General features: G+C 37.4%; 1 protein-coding gene across 5 annotated transcripts in view; it reads right to left on the reverse strand.

Annotated features, from left to right (window-relative positions):
* Positions 1 to 10,150, reverse strand: part of LOC127643902 (amyloid beta precursor protein binding family B member 2-like) — a 106,690-nt gene extending 96,540 nt beyond the window's left edge. For 4 of the 5 annotated variants that reach the window (XM_052126839.1, XM_052126840.1, XM_052126835.1 and 1 more), the window contains exon 1: positions 10,054 to 10,150. The gene's annotated coding sequence lies outside the window, so the exon portion shown is untranslated. The remainder of the gene's footprint in view (positions 1 to 10,053) is intronic. The other variant, XM_052126837.1, reaches the window with a different exon arrangement.
* Positions 10,151 to 11,043: the final 893 nt, after the last annotated feature.

Consider the following 11,043-nt stretch of genomic DNA (forward strand, 5'->3'; position numbering starts at 1 on the left):
AGTGATTGGGGTGTTCATTGCCAATGATATGATTCCCTACACTACTGACAAAGATATGTGATTTCTACGCATGATTAAAACACTCGAGCCATGTCACAACATCCCTCGTATCCATTTTAAGTGCAAAGTAGAGTTTGAAATGCAGTTTATGTCGATGCATGTAGCGTAATAGTGCAAGCATTAAGTTTAAATGTTGAGTTAGTAATTAGAAAAAAGGGTTTTAATCATGATAAATGGTTTTAGTATAGTAATATTGTAGTGACTGGTTTTCTGAGCAGAAATCATGGTTTTGATACAATTAACCATGGTTTTATAACAGTTTCCATATAACCATGATTATAAACATGACAGTAACCATGATGATTTTGTGGTTACTATGTTTTTACTATGTTAAACAATGGTTACTGTAAAAGAATGGTTTTTATTAAGTGAAAACCTGTTAAAGTTTTTGTTACCAAACAGAGAATTCTTACTTTGGATTTGGCAGTACAAAAAAAGTCTTTTCTGAACTAGACAAATACCGATCCGCACCGAAACCGTGACCCTAAAACCATGATATAAACTGAACCGTGAGATATTTGAACTGTTACACCCCTAATCAATCTTGATGGAACAGTAGTCTCAAACTCACTGCCAGCAGTAACAGCAATTTCCTGTAAAACATTATAATAGGGCAATAACCCAACCTTACAGATACCCCTGTACTAAATACCCCCCTCTCAGGCATCAGCTGCAGTCTCTACAGGACACCTCCCTCTCGCCTTCTCTCTAGCCAACTTTCTATTCCCCTCTGACTCACTTTTTCCCCAGTCAGCAAGTCCAGACCCTTAAAGAGGGAGACAGACATAGTGCAGCAGCCTGCTGGAATATAAACCACTATACACTCACACACACACACACACGTCTGTATGCCCAGAGGATGCTGCTACAGTATTAGCAGTGACATCACATCGCTTACCTAAAAAAACCACACAGGCTGCAACAAGGATACTAGATCCTGTATGGAGATGGCTGACACATACTCTGAAATTGTAATATCACTCCAGTTTGCTGCTCAAAGATTGATGTGTGTGCGTGTGTGTGTGTGTGTGTGTGTGTGTTAACGGGAGGACAGAGAGAGAGCAACAGAAGAAAAAAGAGTAAAGATATTGTTTCTGATTATTGCAGTTGTTAAATTAGAAATCAGGAATTTGTGAAGTTCATCCTTTTATCAATTTCTTCTCCAAAAGTGTAAGAGATTTGAATTTAAAGGAATACCTGTAGTTCACCAAGTTCATAATTCGATACTAAGTTGATAAAAAAAGATGTAATGAAACCAGTGTTTCTGCAGTACCGGTAGTACCGAGCACCGGACCTGAACAAGGGCACTCAATTCGGTACCAGCACGAGGAGCATGCAGTATGACTGACAAACGACAGCTTTAAAATGCTCAATTTCAGCTTGTGCTCTGTTACTCCTTACACTGAATTGGGCAATTAACAAATTAAAATTGTGACATGTCCAAGTGTGATTTATTAAACTGCTTAAAGCTGCAATATTAGCGTGTTAGAGATGCATACTTTCAATTAATTTATAAATCTGAAGGCTCATACACTGGAAATGACACAGAATCATTCAAAACATGTTGTATCAGATGATAGACCAGAGCAATAATCTACTGTGAACCACACAGCACATGTAAACTATATATTTATATAATTAAATCACAGCATTTGCTCTTTAATCTCTTAACTCAACTTTATTTTTACAGCATTTAAAACAACAGAGTTGTATAGTAATACAATTTAAAACTTAACATTTTGAAATTACCATGTACACAAACACCAGTAATCTAAAACAAAATACAAACACTCCAAAACTGTGTCCTAAATTTCATTTGTCAGACTTAAAGGCCAGTGTAAAGAGATGAGATTTCAGACGTGATTTAAAATGTCGCTTACTGATTATCTGGAAAGTGAAAATTCAGACAAAATATACACATCATAATAAAAGCACATTTTAAAATATAAGCTAGAGCCCTGAAATTAAAGAAATTTTGAAAGAAATATATTACAACTCTATAGTAAAATGTAAGATTCACTGTAATGATAATAATAATAATAATAAATAATAATAATAATAATTAAGCAATATATCACAAGCAAGACTGCTGTTGAATAAAAGTTTGGGGGAAAAATGTTGAACAGTTCTATTTTCACTTAAAATTTTAAGAATGAAATGATTAGACACCATTTTGAAGATTACATTAATTTAAACTCAAAACTTAAAAGTTCTGGAAATAATAATAATAATAATAATAATAATAATAATAAAAAGGAAAACATGATTTGGCAAAGAATAAACAAATTTCAGTAGGGTACTACTTAAAAACAATTAAGCATTGCATCCTTGATTGAGAAACATGTGAAGGAAACATGCATTTCTTTTAATATATTATTTACATTGAAATGTAATTTTTTTAAATGGGCTAAACAGGTGTGTTCAATAGCACATTGTCATATTAGCATATTTATCCTCTAGCAGGGCTCTACGCTAACTTTTTTCCAAAGGAGTACATGCGCTCCTAAATGAAAAAACTTAGGAGCACACAAAGAAATTTAGGAGCACAGTGAAAATGAAATACAGAGTTTATTAACAAACAAACAAATTACATACATATTTATACTGCGCGTATGAGTGTGTGTGCATGTACTAAGGGACACACATCTTTGGAACGGCCCATACCTCCCAAATCACACATTGAACCCATGCCTACTAGAATCAAAGGATATCAGTTGTCCAGCGGCTTTTGTATGTTGACTGTCTGGCATACTTAGAGGTCAGCCAGCGATCTCTCATTATGTCAGCAATTTGACCGATCATCTCCACACATTGTCGTATGTGGGATTAATGTAAACTCAGTTTTTGTGGTGGGGTCTGATAAGCGGCCCAAATTTGACGAAAGGTTCTTCTTCTTTCACAATGAAGTATGCGATTTATCTTTATTTTCAGCTGCTTCCTCTTCTCCTCCTCAGACTGCAGCACTTGCCTTCTCAAGGCTGCTTACACCGAGCTTGATGGTTTCTCCGGTCTCATACAGAGCACTGGATATGCCGCCGTGAGATGTTTTGCTACACTATCTCTTTTCAGATTAGCAATGGGCATTCCAGCTCTTTTCATAATTGGTGTTAAAACAATTCTAATTCAATTATTAAATTAAATTTAATACCTTAACCACAATTTATTTAAAAATGCATTGATTTGTTAAGAAAAATAATACTTTTAAACATTTGCATTTAAAGTATAACTTATTGTATATAAACAAAGTGCATATAAATCTAACCAATCAAAACAAATACAATCTGAACAGCATAATAGACAGGGCCACCGCTGCCAAATTGATGCCCTACACGTGATATGAGCGTGAATCGATCGTCAGTGTTCCGCAACTGCTTTCGGGTCCTTGAATAATGTATAGCGAACAAGTAAGGGCAGCCGGTGGACTTTCTGGTGCCATCCTAGGGTAAGATGGTGCCCCCCTAGGTAGTTGATGCCCTACACCAGGGGTGCCCAATACGTCGATCGCGATCTACCAGTCGATCACAGAGGCAATGCTGGTAGATCGCACGAAATTTAAATTTACTTTCGTTAAATTTTAATAAAAATCCTTCTTTTAGTTTCTGTCTGACTTGCACTTGACCAGTAAATATTGACCAGGCGAGGTTTTGTTTATTCAGTTGCCATGACGACTAGATTTCATTCAAAACTGAATGGAATCAGACAGTTTTGCCTAATCTGGGCAGTAGCATCGCAATTTCGCGCTTTGTTCTCAGAAGTCCTTGGAAGGCGCGTATGCGCAAACCTAGTTGTCATGGCCTGGTAAATATTTACTCGTCATCAGAATAAGGTAAATGCCCTTGTAATCTATTGTTCTGTAGGTGTTTTGGGTTTAGTTTTAAAACTGGTAGGTAGCGGCGGTACTGATAATAGAATAATGCACAATATCAAAGAAAAATAAATAATTTGCAAAACTGCAGCATCCCACAAATTGAAATAAATGTAAAAAAGAAGGATGTTATTTCACGTGTGCATTTAAAGTATAACTTTTCAATGTACATAACAAAGTGCATATAAATGTTACAATTCAAATACAATCTGAACAACATAAGTTGGCTCCGCCCTCCCTCACACATCTTTGGTTCATTGGTTGACACTGCATGTCTGATTGACAGGAACAACAGGTGAGGCTTTTATTCTGAGCAGACAGTCAGAACTAATGTGTGCGCTTGAGCATTTAGGCCTATATTATGGACTAGTCTCTCACAAAACAAGCTAGTAGTGATGTCAATGTCCCTTTAAACACACAAAAAAACAGTCTCCTGTGGATTTCTATGCTAATACTTCACCAATATCCCCAAAAAAACACAAACCATTATGAATGTAATAGCAAACACTGCATCATACAACAAATCCTGATGAGCACAATAAGAGTGCACAATTTATTACTAAAACAGCCCTCAGCAAAACGTTCCAGCAGACTTTCATTCCCAAACACAACCTTCCTCAGCCAAAGAAAAGGGAAATATAAATCCTGGACAAGGATACTATTTTCACTACAGCTGACCAAAAAAACATCCACTGAGCTGCTGCTGCACAACAAACAAGACAAGTAGTCAAGGGATAAAAGTCAAGTTTAGGAGATCACGAAGAAGAGAATGCCAATGGAAAAGACAACTGAACAGAGGGTTATGCTGAGTTTTCCTCCATTATCCACAAAGTTCTTTACAGGAACTAGCCTACAGTATATAAATCAAGTCACTATTTTTCCCAGTACTAAAGCCAAGAGCACACTACCCGACTTGCAGTCTTGTTTTCTGTCGTGCTGGTGCGCACACTATACGACTAATCGCAGACTGGGTGTATCAACTACACAAAAATTCATCCCCGATTGAGGCCATGTGTACACCTGGTATTAAGATGCATTTTTGGGTAATCTGATCACACGTGTACAAGAGAGACACATTACAATGTTAAGAGCAGAATTTTCATGCAAAGTTTAAACTCTTGTTTTATTAGGCAGTGCTCCGCAGCTTTGGCACTAAGAGCACAATGTCTGAATGTGTTTGAAGTGGACAAATCCCAAAACAGTTTGGACCCAATTACAGCTGTCTTTAGCATCATCCCGTTTATGATAATGAAATACATTCACACTCGCACAGTTTATTCATGATAACATGTCAAAAAACATGAAAGAATGGCTCGGGCCCGTTTCTGTGCTTAAAACATGCTAATAATAATAAAGACAGTGGGTAGTCTTTTGCCTAATTCGTATTAGGGCTGGGCGATAAAACGATATCGATATATATCACAATAAAGAAAATGTATTTCTTTATAAATTTTCGATATTTACTGCGAGTCGCTAAAACACAAGCAATTCGGCTTTCTCAGGCTGCGTTTCCATTGGGGCGGACGAAATCCGCTCAAAGGCGCTCACAGCATTAGGAGAGAGCTTACTCCGCACCACTGCCAATCCTACGATCAACCTTGCGAGCATGACTCTCGGCTTTCATAGGAATGAATTGAAAACACTCTCAGCTTTGCTCACAACGCACCAGTGGTAACGTAATGTCAGACTGGATGAACTTGCTAATGCTAGCTGCCTTGCTAACAATTAGGTTACATCATTCCATCCACCCCGCAAGACTTCATGACAACGGTTGCGCCCTCTCATCTTCTTTACTGAAGAGCGTGACAGCACAACAGTGATGTGGACAACTACTCTGATCTTTCTGCGCTGTAATCTTGAATATTGTTCTCTGGTAACAAACATGCATAATTTCTGCCCTGTCCCGCTCCTCACGCATTGTCTCTTTTCCCTCCATGTGTGTAGACATGAAGCGCCGCATGAGTTAACGTGGTTTCAAAGCACCTTTTTGACCATAACGTTTTTCCCTTCTAAATGTATCTTTATTAATCAGCAAGTTACAAGCCTTTAATAATAAACAAATCGAATAAACAAATCGATTTCTGTTCTAATTTTGTGAAAATTAATTAGATGTCTGGAATGGATAAGGAAAGACTAAAATTACTAGTTGGTAGACTAGTCTCTCACTTTAATGAAAATATACAAATGTTTTTAAAATTTTTTTAAAAATGTTTTCTCTCGGGACACCCCTGAACCCACATTCAGCATCATTCCACAGTCACAAGGGCTTCTATGCCCCATACTTGGGTATCTGAATCTAAAGAAATATAAAAAATATTGAATTTTAATGTAAAAATATTTCAACAAATACTGGACACTATGCTTCAGAACAAACAGATGATCTTTTAACATTCATTTTCAATTGATAAATGGTAAAAGACGGTAAAATTGGTTAAAGATCCCGCAGACCCCACTGCTTTGGCCGTCTCTGGACCCCCTGTGCAGTTTTGTAGAGACTATTTTGACTGTTTAGAATTTATTTTTTCTTCTTTTCTTCCGTCAACTTTGAAATAAAAAAAAAGAAAGTGCAATGTGTAAATGTATATCGTGATAAATATCGATCAATATGAAAAAGATTATCGTGATAACAATTTTGGCCATATCGCCCAGCCCTAATTTGTATGATATCATGCGACTGCACTCCTTTGAATTCCTTTCATTAGAGCCAATGATGTCGCTGGACATCATTTCCATCTAATAAGTGACAATTATTTGCTTCTGCCACACACAAAACAGCTTCCTATCATGTTTACACACAACTGATTGGTTAAGTTTAGATAAGGGATTTGGGTTAGGGCATTAATAATTAATAAGTATGTCCTTGCGCTTCTGCATTAGACATCCAGGAATTTATACGTGATGAAGTTGCACGAGTTTATGCGAACAACATTGTGTGAAATCATACAAAATAGCCAACTCAGAAATTATGTATGACATTTCATGAGATCCGGTTGAATTATTTTTTGTCTCTGATTCCCAATACCTTGTTCTCCTCTGGCGCTCTCTCTATATCTCTCTGTATATTTAATTGCCTTTGGCTCATTGTCGGGACAGTGCACACCTGACAACAAGACGTCTAGATATCAAGCTGGTTTGAAATCCGTAGTGCCTGCAAGACCAGTCGCTGACTTAAATCTAGGGATGTGCACGAGTAGTCAAATATTCGTTCTGCAATAATTATTCGAATATAGGGCTGCAACTAACGATTATTTTGATAATCGATTAATCTAACAATTTTTAGAACAATTATTAGATGATTATTGCAACGATTAATCATTAGCTCTTAACCGATTATACCGGTTGTAATAAACGTGCTTACTAACAATAAAGAGGACCTCTAAATGACATTCACTGAATTAAAGGGAAAAAATACTTTTTATTAAGTTTCATTCAGTAAAGAAATTCACTGCAAAATTCACTGTTTTCCATTTAAAATTGTCTAAAAATCCTAAAAACAAGATAAATTTACTTGACAAGCAACATATATGATATTTAGACTTGCTTTAAGAGAATGTATCTTAAATATAAGTGTATTTTGTATACAAGTGTATTTTGTCACTTGGTTATACTTCTGCGAGTGCAGTAAAGGCAAAATATACTTACCTTCAAGATATATTCTCTAAAAGCAAGTCTAAATATCTTATATGCTGCTTCTCATGTCAATGCATATTTTAAAGGATTTTTAGATATTTTAAAATATTTGTATTTTTAATATTATATTTATAGCATTCTCAGATTAAAAAAATGTCTTCTGTAGTATAGTTCCTAAAGTAAATGTACATTGTTTAAATGCATTTTAGATATTTTTATTGGAAAACAACCCAAAACAAATCATACACGTATTTTGTTGCAGTGTATAATGGGGCGAAGACTTCCTCTCTCACCTTTCTGTTCACTTCAATCCATCTTTAACTAACAAAAAACAAAATCTCTATTACTAATAAAGCTGCATATTGCCAATTTTCTTCACTATAAGAAATGCACAGTGACATATATTATGATTCAATAAGTTACGAGCCCTGCAATGGACTGGCGACCTGTCCAGGGTGTCCCCTGCCTTTCGCCCAATGTTAGCTGGGATAGGCTCCAGCCCCCCGTGACCCTGTACACAGGATAAGCGGTTGACGATGGATGGATGGCTGGATGGATGGAAGTTACGAGCCATCGCGTTATAATCTAGCTGCATTAAGTGTGTGCGCTCGAGGGATGAGCATTCCTGCAACCGAGTGCGCATCAGCCGGGTGCAGTTTCAATCTCTCCCCCTTAGATCGGGACATTCACGCAACTCGCTTCAGACGTGTATGCCTTTCTTTCTTCTGTTGAACAAAAGTGACAATTTTGAAGAATATATTCCGCTCTGTAGGTCCACACAGTGCAAGTAAACTTTAAAGTTCCAAAAAGCACATAAAGCAGCATATAATTTATGTATGGACCTACAGAGCCTATATATTCTTCTACAAATCTTTGTTAGTGTTCAGAAGAAGAAAGAAAGTCATAAACATATGGGATGGCATGAGGGTGAGTAAATGATGAAAGAATTTTCATTTTTGGGTGAACTTTCCCTTCAACACTGTCTGCAGCTTAGAATATAGCTGAATTCAGCACAGCAATAATTATAATCAGCAATCATTATAATGGACACCACCATGTAAAAAATAAAAATAGAATAAATAGAAGCATTTGCACAAGTGAAACTTGTTTAGTGAAACTAGTCAGACATTTGGACCCCTTTGAAAATATATGTGCTACTGGGGGCATGTACACAACTGGGAGTGAGAGGTGGGGCAGCCATGATCCTATTTTGCTCAAATTGCCATATCAAATTGTTATATAATAATGTACTATTTATAATATGTGCCCCCAGTTATTGTGAGCATATAAACAGTGTAATAACAACAAGACCATTAAGCTATCACACCACACATCTCTTGAAGATAAATATGCAAGGCCCAGAAATGATCTCTTGGAATATACAAACACACTTCAATGTTCACAAACAAACTGACAAATTACTGGAAGCCACTTAAAAAACGAATTTTTTTTCCAGAAATGTTGTAAGTAGCTTTCAAATAGCAACAATTCCCAAAGCTGCTCTCAATGTTCCATATACGTACTACATTTGAAGCCCTGGCCTCACAGCCCAGGATAGCCAGAGCTAGTAAACGCCTTAACGTGGGTGGTTTTATGCTGGTGTAAAGTATTATTTGCTATTGTAGTTCGGAGAATGGGAAAATGGTATTCAGGGAACATGCCTGCGCTGGCTGCAGCCTGTGCCTGCCGCAGAACGGGCGTCATGAAAGAGGATTAGATTCTCGCCACTGCGACGCGCACTTACAGAACACACAGGCCTACGGGCGCGCGACTGTGTTGTAGGTGCGCGTCGCAGTGGCGACTATCAGCCGCTACGTGCATGCGCTCACATTGATCTCTCCAAACAAACATGATTGTGATTTCACTTAAACTAACGTGCGCGATTGCCTCAAGTCCTTATGATAGTCTATCGATTCCCGCAGCTTTGACTTTGCCTATAGCTTGGCCTTGAGCAAGGGTGCCGTAGCCTACCACCTCAGACCTGCGAGGGAAGAGGCGACTCGCGTATTTTATTTGCTAATACACACCCTAACGTTGGAATGACATTCCTCGCAAAAGCGAAGGCTCAACAGCGAGGCACAAAGTGACCCGTTGAGTTAAGCTAAATTGGGAAGGACAGCAGCGACTACACACACGACCCCCGAACAAGACTCCTTTCCATCTCAAAAACGAACAGGACAGGATATAATAATATCAAAGACGCGCCAAAATGTTGACACGCGCCATTGTGTTTATATGACTGTTGCAACATTCGAATGTCCTCTCGAGGATACAATGTAAATAAACGATACAGTTTAAAGCCCATCTGCCTTGGCTTATGTCCGCTTTCTGCTCGCGCTGTGCAACGAAGGGCGAAGAATGTCCTCTTAACTTCATATTTCCAACCTTTTAAAACTTCTTAACCACCAAATGTGTCAAACAGCAAATATTTGACATCCACAAATCCAAAAGCCAGCTGCTCTAATGTGCAGGTTAGATTTTTTTAGCACATAACTCACCTCAAATGTCAGCACCCGTTCTCCTCCTTTTTTCTGTTTTATCTCGCTCTCTCGCGCTCTCTCTCTCTCTCCTATTCTCTTCTCTCCTCTCTTCCAGATGTCGAACGGACTCTTCCAATCCGCTACTCGTCGGAAGGGAGCGGGCCAATGAGCGAGCGGACCACAGGAAACACATTCGGGTTTCCCGAGTCAGGAGAAGAGAGAGCGTGACGGAAAGTTTGGAGAACGGGGAAGAAAAACGTAAACACTTTAAGGATAAAATAAACAGAGGTCTTCTGGGGAGATACATTTTTTTTTCTTCATTTTTGTTAATATGAAAAAACAATGTAATATAAATAAATAAATAAATAAAAATAAAATGAACGATAATTGTCTTAAATTATTTGGTGCAATTCAATTAAATGCCTGTACTGAAAACATTCACACAAAAAATAATAATGAAACAAATCACTTGCTTTATGAGGTAACATCTAAATAAAAAAAATGTTAGACCTACTTGATCGGCCTAAATTTACCTGACAAAATAGGTACGTCATTTTTATTGGTAGTAGATTTTAGTACAAATAGATCCTTGAGGTAACAATTGCAGGTTACCACTTTTTTCAGCGTATATTGCACATTTTAAAAAGACATTGCAATTAAATCATCTGTAATGGTGGGCTAACAGGATCTTTGTTGAAATTAATTCATTATGCTTGGTTGTAGTATAAATAAAACAATGAATGAGTTTCAGCAAATAACACTATTACCCAAATTACAGTGATTTTTGCTTAAGTTGTGGGTTAAGGAGCTAGCAGTTGTCCTTTGTCTAGACTGATATAGGCTTTTATACTGTTATATCATCTTCCACCAGAAAAGAAAGCACAGGAGGAGAAAGAGGAGCTTGTATCCATGTGCATGTTAAACAAGATACCCATTAACCATCTGTGCTCTTTAAATGTCTTTTATGTTGGTGATAGGGGGAGGGGGAGACTTTTTGTGTGAACCCTG

This window comes from Xyrauchen texanus, chromosome 5 (genome assembly GCF_025860055.1).
Source record: "Xyrauchen texanus isolate HMW12.3.18 chromosome 5, RBS_HiC_50CHRs, whole genome shotgun sequence".
Lineage (NCBI taxonomy): Eukaryota > Metazoa > Chordata > Actinopteri > Cypriniformes > Catostomidae > Xyrauchen > Xyrauchen texanus.